Source organism: Berghia stephanieae, chromosome 3 (assembly GCF_034508935.2).
Source record: "Berghia stephanieae isolate SIO BIC M18660-M18661 chromosome 3, UCSD_Bste_1.3, whole genome shotgun sequence".
NCBI classification, from domain to species: domain Eukaryota; kingdom Metazoa; phylum Mollusca; class Gastropoda; order Nudibranchia; family Aeolidiidae; genus Berghia; species Berghia stephanieae.
In genome coordinates, this window is record NC_088362.1 from 97,000,233 (window position 1) to 97,010,232 (window position 10,000).

Here is a 10,000-nt window from a genome sequence, read left to right on the forward strand (position 1 = left end):
CTTTCCATAGTATGGCAGTTAAATGGTTAATATGTAGCTCCTAATTTTTTATCTCCTCTTGTTGTATTTAGAGAACAAGGTTGGATGACAATGTAGATTTCTTGCACTCTTAAATTTGGATTTCAGACCAAGCTCCCAACCGCGACCAAAACTTCAATAGGAATATGTTCGAAGTTCCAAATCCCTTCCAATAATTTCACTTCTATTATATCTGATTAAAAAAGTATTACTGAAAAGTTTTCATATCGGTGCTGTCAAGTTATCATTGAGTCTAAACCCATTTCGGCAGACCACTCCGTGTTTGATTATTTTTAAATCAAAGAATTATTGTGTTTAACCAGAAAATTTAAGCGTATACTAAATAATAGAGGATAAAATTGTTTTCTTTAAGTAAGCCAAAATAATTAATCAAGACGAATACCGCTTTTCATCCAAAATGAAGTTTGGTTAATTTTACCAATACTTGTAACCAGGACTCTCTTTTTAGGGGAGAAGAACTGCTGAAATATAAAGACAGAAAAACTAGTAAAAAGTGATAAAACGTTGTACAGAATATATAGAAAGCAATCCCAAATTCTTTGCTATGATTATTTCTTTTTTACATTTATCTACTTTCCATGTTTTCGTTCTCCACTCGAATGCCATCCCACCGATATGTGACAGAAATGAGTGTTTATCACAAATCAATGCTATCTTTCTCATACTGCTTCGTTGATCCTTCTCTCCGAACAAACGATTAATGGCTGGATATATCTTTTCATGCTTCAAACTGTTGAATTCTTGTCATAACGCACGTCACGTGATCAATTTTCTTTGCCTATAGATAGTTCGAAGTTGACGTCATTCAGGTCTTTGTTATTGTTTTTGTTTTTGCCACCCGCGTTTATGAGTAATTCTCACTAAACTGAATAAACCAGACTATAACGATCATGGTTACACAGAGTTTTGTGTGTTGGTCCCTTATACTTCCGGATGGCAATGTTATGAGCTTCTTAGCCAAGCGCATACTATCTGTTGACCTTGGCAAGGACACCACTAATCCATAGATGCGAAGTACCTTCAATCTCTCAAGAAGAACAAAGCAGCACATACTATTCTGTTGGACAAACTGTGACCAGATGAATCTATATATGTCTGAAATACTCGTCGCCTCTGTTTCCATTAGGAAATGGGTTATAGGAAGGAAGAGAGTGAAATTGCATATGAAACTTAGAGACAGAGGTCATTTCAATCCCACAAAAAGAACAAATAAACACTTTCTATTCATCAATCTTTGAACAGATGAATATTTATATATGTCTTAAACACTCTCCACTTCTATTTCCATTAACAAAAAGACAATCAGCTGGAGGAAAATGAAACTGCATGATTCATATGAATAGTATAATAGGATGACTTTTCAACGTCTGAGAAGAACAAGGCAACACATACTTTTCTGATCATCAAACTTTGACAAGAGGAATATTTACATTTGTCTTTAACACGGCGTGCCTCTACATCCATTATGAAATAGACGATAAGAGAGAGGAGAGGAAGATTACAAAATTAGCACGGATAAGATGACATTTCAACAACCCCCCCCCCAAATAAAAGCAACATTCAGTGTTCTGTTAAATAAACTTTGACAGATAAATCGTCATTTGTTTCTAACACGCTGTGCCTCAAATTACATTGAGTTGGCCGATAAACAAGAAGAGAATAAAACAGACTTGTAAAATTTGGAGATACATCAAAAACAGAAGAGATGATTGTGGGAAATAGAGGGCAGTTGAAGGTGAATGATGGTCTTGAGGTGTTGATTGGGGGTGAAAAGATCAAAGTTTCAAAGACTGTGAAAAATTTGGGTGTCTATTTTGATTCAGAAATGAGAATGTCAGCTCACATTTCTGCTCTCTGTAAATCTTTATTTTTTTAATTGAAGAAAATCAGTTCGATCCGTCAGTATATTGCAATTGGAACATGTAAAACATTGGTTGTTTCCCTCATTTTTAAAAAAAACGAGATTATTGTAACTCCCTGCTTGTCAACTTGCCTCAGGCTTCTATTAAACAATTACAACTACTGCAAAACAGTGCAGCAAGATTAGTTTTTGGCAAAAAAAAAATTTGATCATGCAACCCCTTTGTTGGCCTCTCTCCACTGGTTGCCCATTGAAAAACGCACATATTACAAAGCAGCGTGTCTTGTTTATAAGTGTTTGACTGGTATAGCACCGGCATATCTCACAGATCACGTGGTCATGTGTAAATTTGAAAATTACACTTTAAGATCATCTAATGACCAAACGAAAATTTTGGAAAAAATATCAAGAACAAAATTTGGTGACAGATCGTTTGCTTGTTTCGGCCCCAAGATTTGGAATGAACTACCACGTGGTCTGAGGGAGTGCAAGTCTTTACCTACCTATCTCGACACATTTTTACTGTATTTGTTTTTATTGACTCTGTGAATCCTTGATTTGGCTATGAATTATCATTATTATTATTATTTTTTTTTTTTTCACTTAAAATTGATATTTATATTGTAAAGTGCCCAGAGCTTGTGTTTTACACGAGAATGAGCGCTATATAAATGTGTATTATTATATTATTATTATTATATTATTATTATTATATTATTATTATTATCATTATATTATTATTATTATTATTATTATTAATATAATATTCTTCTTCTTCTTCTTCTTATTATTATTATTACATACGTCTAGATGACCATAATCATAATAATAATAATAATAATAATAATAATAATAATAATAATAATAATAATAATATATTAATAATAATAATAATAATAAGAATAATAACAACAACAACAACAACAATAATAATAATGATAATAATAATAATAATAATAATAATAATAATAATAATAATAATAATAATAATAATAATAATAATAATGAATAATAATAATAATAATAATAATAATAATAATAATAATAATAATAATAATAATAATAATAATAATAATAATAATAATAATAATAATATATAATAATAATAATAATATACCCAATCAATTTCAATCACGTCTATTTTAGTCTTAGTGCTTTGATAATATCGACGTTTCCTTCCTAGGAGTAGATACATTAATTAAATTAAGGGTTAAAAAAAAATGCCAATGAAATTCATAACTTGTATTTTTCACAAACTGTAGTCATCAACTGATCTATCACACACATAAAAAAAATAATTGAGCTTTATATAGTGCAATATCTACTAAATGTGCTCAAAGCGCTTTACAAGGGGTCCCTGGTCAACAGCAACATTTAACATGTAGGACGGGACATGACGCCTGTTAGGCGATAATACAATTTTTCGGACACAGACAACGCTGTTAACGGCCAGGCACTCATTTTACACCTGAGTACGATGAGAGAATATGAGTAAAAAACCTTCTCCAAGGACTCAACTATACGCCGAGCGAGGCTGGCTCGAACCCTGGACCTTCTGATCCGAAAGCGATTGTCATACCACAAGACCACATAGCCGCACGAATATTTAATCATTTCTAGTTTATAAGAAATGATGTTCGTTAGTTCTATAATAGGCCTGCCAACTTCTATGACCATTTCGTATAACTACGAGTTTTTTGGTATCAAATTAATTTAGAGCCACCTAAACAGACCTACCTACTTCTACAAAAACTTCGCGAGGCTCGAACCCTGGACCTTCAGATCCGAAAGCGAGTGTCATCCCACAAGTCCACATAGCCGCACTCACTGTGTTATCGGGTTTAAAATCCAGACCAGTGTGTATTGTGTTAATTCTTGTAAAGTTTCTGTTTAGTTATTTCTTGTTTGGCGAAATCATTTCAAAGGTCATTGAAACTAAGCATGTGCATACATTTATATTCTATACATGGAAAAAAGCAACAGATAGATTGTTTGCAACTAAAATGATCAGAATTACAAAAAATTAGATTTGTGCTGTTCTAAAAATTACACTCACTATTATACCATAATATACTGAAAAGTCGTCTTCAAGGATCGATCAGGACTTTTGTGAATATATATATATATATATATATTATTATTATATATATATATATTTTTTTTTCTTTTAATTTTTTTATATATAAATCATTTTACGAGAGAGATGGAACGCGTAAGGCAGGGCAAACCACGGATCTGATAGGCAACGATTACACACACACAAGCTAAAGGTAAAGGAAGAAAGAAAGAGAGAGAGAGAGAGAGAGAGAGAGAGAGAGAGAGAGAGAGAGAGAGGGAGAGAGAGAGAGAGAGAGAGATATCTGACAGATCTATAAATAGATGGTTTGATTGACAGACAGAAAGATAGATAGATAGATAGGTAGATAGATAGATAGATAGATAGATAGATAGATTGATAGATAGAGAGACAGATAGATAGATAGACAGACAGATAGATAGATAGATAGATAGATAGACAGATAGATAGATAGACAGATAGATAGATAGATAGATAGATAGGTAGATAGACAGATAGATAGATAGATAGACAGATAGATAGATAGATAGATAGATAGATAGATAGACAGATAGATAGACAGATAGATAGATAGATAGATAGATAGATAGATAGATAGATAGATATATAGATAGATAGATAGATAGACAGACATATAGGTAGATAGATAGATAGATGGATAGACAGACAGATAGATAGATAGATAGACGGACAGACAGATAGATAGATAGATAGATAGATAGATAGATAGATAGACAGACAGATAGATAGATTATAAATAGATATATAAATAGATACTGGCGGCCAAGAATAGGTAATGTACTCAAAAAGGATATGGACAAACGCATCAATGGAAATGACTCGCTCGGTACGACCGAGATATGAGATGGAATTGGCGTGTGCAGGAATTGGCCGATAGATGATATTACAGGCGATCACCGCCCGCCGTAGTTCGATAGCGGAGTGAGAATTCTACCTCTCCCGCGGGTCCGCCCGCCCGTCCGCCCTCTCTCTTTCTCTTTCTCTTTCACTCCCCCCCCCCTCTCTCTCCTCGTGTCTGTTTTCTGATATTTGAGCCATTGGGAGATAGGTCCGTGTTTTCTCCACTTTTCTCTCATTCACACATTCTTGTTTTCGCGTCTTATTTCGAAGGATGAATGAATGAAATGAATTTGTTGTATGGATGAAGATAAACAGAACAAACTCAAGGATTATAAAAGCATTCAATAAACACATTACTTTCGTCTTTATAATACATCGAACACTTTCAGAACGTTTTCAAAAAGAGGAGCGAAGATAATCTCCTTGGACTGATAAAATAGTAGAGTGTGGAATTTTACAAGAGCAGAATCAAGTGCTTCTAATTAGTTTTGATTATGAATTTGGCAACTTATGAAGGTGAAAAGAAACTGTTCCTAGTTTGAATCTAATCATTACTGCAAAAGTTGAATTTATAGCCCTGTTTTTTTCGGATGTTTTATTGTTATAAAAATGTCATGCTGTCAGGTGTGAGAGTCTGCAAGTTTATGTAGTTTATTCTAATTTTATGCAGATAACAACATTAAAAACCCGTTTTCAAGGATCTTATATATAAATAATTAATGCAAAATTCAGAATTTCTTGTGAATTTGAGCACAAGATTGAATTTAAGAAGATAACTTTAGAAGATTTCGTTTTAAAAGATTAAACTGCTGATATTATTAAAGTTCTTCATGGTTCCAAGTAATAATTGTTGTCATCTCATTACATTATGTTGAAGACATTTTCACTAAATTCTATGCCATATTATACGCTTCTTTCAACGATTATATATTTGTGAACAGATAGTAGAAAATTCATCTTAACGATTCTCAAGGACTAGGACGTAAATAGTTGTGGTTGTACCATTGTTCTGTGACTAACCCTTATTTGGAAATTAACTGGATTACAAACAAGGTAGGTGTGATCAAAGATTTGACAAAAACTGTTTTAATCCACTTTAAATTATAACCCTGTTGTCTGTGGTGTAGTGATTAAAGCTTATAGTTCTTGTCGACTATGGGGTGTCCTCGTGTTTAAGCCCGGGTCCAGACTCCGTGATGCCCGTCGACTTTGCCCCGAAAAAAGAGTTAGATTCCGAAACGGTCCCTGTAACCTGTTTTGTTATTTAGAAGAAAATCGGCTATATTAATGGGAAATATATATATATATATATATATATATATATATATATATATATATATATATATATATATATACACACACATATATATATATATACATATATATATATATATTATTATATATATTTAATATTTATATAAATTTATTTATTCTCACTTCGTTCTTTTTACTCATTCTCCAACAACGTTGTTTCGTCCAGAATTACTGGAGTCATCAGGGAGGTCGAATAGAGTTGTCTGGAAGGAATGTTGTTGTGTCTTGTGTTTCATTTTCATATATATATATATATATATATATATATATATATATATATATATATATATATATATATTCCCCAATCCATTAGTAGATTGCACACGGTAATTAAAAAAACAAAAACAACAACATATAATATAATCAGTAGCTTGACAGAAATACCGACTGTTATGGATAGAGTGGCTTAGCGGTATGGTCTTTGCTTCGTACATGAAAGGTACCGAGTTCGACTACCCGCCGCGTTGTGTGGCCTTGAGCCTAGTCACCTCGCCTTAGTTCACTTTGCGGCGCTGCACTGCGGGTGACGCCTGGGTTATTCCAGTCTTCCCTTGGAATAGACCCTAAAGAAAAAAATCCCCTTAGGGATGAATAAAGGGAGTTTATGATTTATTTTATTCTTTTTTTTTTTCAAATTGTATGAATCCATCTATTTTCTTTCAAATTTGACAAGAATTGATCATCAAAATTCTAACTCAAATGTATTCTCTATTCATTCATATATTCATATTGCAATTAGAAGGTGAACCGACGATGTTTTAAATCAAAATTAATAACCATTAATTAACGAATCACGCTTTACTTCAAGTGATTTTGGTGCTGACATTAGGAATATTGAATAAACAAATAAATTGACAAATTTCCGAATACCCATCCTCACAGAGAAAAAAAATAAGGGCTAACACTCGAGAAAAGACTTATGCGTTTGTCGCAGAGCAGCGCGGTCAAGCGAGCAAAAGGAGTTAGGTTTCTTGCTGGAGGAAAATGATATGAGATATGGTAAAAGGAATCCTCCGACTGTAAACGCGATGTGACAATGCAATAAATTGATATTTTTTTCTTTTAAAATTTTTAAATTAAGACAGCGATCTTATAAAATGCTCAACGCGCTACATAATGTTTTATTTATTCACCCGGCAGGCCATATGAAATCGTATTTCATTTTCATAAAGTACAGGTCGCCTGATGGACTCATTTTTTGTGTTCTATCATTCTTACAATATCAGTCACTGCCTATAGTCAGGTATTCATTCACACTTGAGTTCAGTGGGCTTTTATTGTTTGTATTGTGTCTTATCTCGAAGACTGGAAGTGAACTTTTAAAAATAATTGTCCCATCGGACAAGTGACCACGCTTAACATCGCTGGACTTTTGTAATAAGAAGAGCCTCTGAATCACTGACAATAGGATTCAATAGTCGTAACGTCACTTCCTTCCTAATGACGCATGGTAACTTAGCAACACTGGCTCTAAACTATCGAACTAATGGGTAGCCTGTATGAAATATTTTCCGGCGAAGCATTAAAGCGTATCCAGAGGAAAAAAAAAACATAAATTTGATCAACCTTTGACTTTTGCACATTCTGATCACAAGACATATGAAAAGTTCTACCAGCTTGAGGAATAATATAAGTAATGATTTTCTTTGTTTAGAACCTAGATGCCGCCGTTGCCGGCGGCGTACATCAGCTATAACCAAATGGCTCACTTTATTGCATTATATAGATAGTATGCGTTTGGCTAAGAAGCTCACAACATTGCCATTCGGAAGTGTAACTGACCAACACACAAAACTCTGTGTAACCATGAACTTATATAGCCTGGATAAAACAGTTCAGTGAGAATTACTCATAAACGTGGAAGGCAAAAAATAAAAAAAAAAATAAAACAAAAACAAAGACCTTAGTGACGTCAACTTCGATCTATCTATAGAAGGAACGAATTGACGTCACACATATATTTTTTTATTGTTTTTAGCCACCTATTTTTATGATAAGTTCTCACTATATTCTATCATTCCGATTATAAAAGTTCAAGGTTACATATTATAGTTTTGTGTGTTGGTACGTAATATCCGTCTAGCGGATATTGTGAGTATTTTACATAAACACATGGCATACCTTTTGTGCCAAACTCAAGGCTCTGTAGAAAACGGATCTTGTTAAATGAACAATTTTTAGTCAACATGTGGCGTTGTGGCTAGGAGGCACGGTATGTCGCCTTGATACAAGAATCAAGCAATTTTAAGCATTATTATGGAACGTATGAGTGACAATTATCGATTTTTTTGGCTTCGAAGTTGCCAGGGTAAGTAATTTAACACATATCGCTCACTCTATTCAAATGTAAATGAGCACCAATCTATAGGCAGTGGTAGGGAGGTATTGTAAAAGTGCTGGTACAAAAAGGGCGCATAAATCACAACCATGGCTGCAGCGTGGCATGCGGTATGGTCTTTATTACTTACCCGAAGGTACCAAGTTCGAATCCCCTTGAGCAAGTCAACTGACCATAGCTCGCTCACTTTACGACTCTGCACTGCGGCTGACACCTCAGTTATTCCAGTCTTCCATTGGATTAGACACCCCCCCCCCTAAAAAAAAAACCAAAAAAAAAACAACAACACCAAACAAAACACAAAAGTAAAATGACACAAAAAAAAAATACAAACAAAACCACCCCCCCCCAAAAAAAAAACAACAAAAAAACAAAAACAAAAACAAAAAACAACAATAACAAAAAAAAAAAACCAACAAAAAAACAAACAAACCCCAAATGAGGATAAAAGTTTTCAATTATATTATAATATATCAAATTTTATATAACCAGCCTTGAATGAAATGAAACGTTTTAAACAGCTTACATAAATAAAATACATAAAGACGATGAATCCGTATATGTGGCCAAGCGTATGAAAACGGTATTATGTCGTGACGATTAAGGTCCGGAAAATTGGATTATAACCCAAAAAATTAAACAAGGTCATGGGTTCGAGCCTAGCTCGGCGCATAGTTGAGTCCTTGGAAAAATGCTCTTTACAGACATTCTCTCACCGTACTCAGGTGTAAAATGAGTACCTGGCCGTTAACAGCGTTGTCTCGGTCGAAAAGAAATTGTTTCATCACACAAGCGTCATGTTTCTTTCTACATCTGTACGTGTTCTCCGGGACCCGTTATTAGCGCTCTGAGCACGTTTAGTGAATATTGCGTTATATAAAAGCTCAAGTTTGTTCTTGTTCTTTTTATTGAAGAAAATGATTGCAGTATTTTCTATAATGCTCTAAAAATCAAGAATTCATTTTTTATCAGTTTTTCTTTTAATTTTTAGATATTCGCCTTTGGTTCATCCCAACATCTTTATTTTTAAAAAGATCTAAATCATATTTGGTACCGTGAAGATCGAACAGGGGCTAAGTCAATACTGTTGATCGAATTTTCGGGTTTTTTTTTCTTTGTTTTTTTTTTTTTTTTTTTTTTTTTTTGACGTTAAAATCAAAATAGGATTTAGAGTCACGATCAGAAATTGAAGTTCCGTCGCTACATTGGTGATGCATTCGATTCGTTTGTGTGACTTCTAGTGGAAAAAAGATGAAATAAGATATTCCTTATTATTGATCGTTCGTGGAGATTTTTTATAATTTAAATTGGCATTCGCCATCGAGCCTGTAGGTCTCTGATTCGTATCTCGTTGCGGGTGCAGCATTGATAGCTTGGAAAAGGCCTTACCCGCAACATTAATATCTTGGAAAAGGCCTTACCCGCAACATTAATATCTTGGAAAAGGCCCTACCCGCAATATTGATAAATATATTGGAAAAGCCTTACCCGCAACATTGATAAATATATG

General features: G+C 33.6%; 1 protein-coding gene across 1 annotated transcript in view; it reads left to right on the top strand.

Annotated features, from left to right (window-relative positions):
- The first annotated feature begins 5,034 nt into the window (after window positions 1-5,034).
- The window catches only part of LOC144968936 (uncharacterized), a 59,429-nt gene continuing 54,463 nt past the window's right edge, over window positions 5,035-10,000 (top strand). Inside the window, exon 1 of the mRNA XM_078907819.1 lies at window positions 5,035-5,891. The gene's annotated coding sequence lies outside the window, so the exon portion shown is untranslated. The remainder of the gene's footprint in view (window positions 5,892-10,000) is intronic.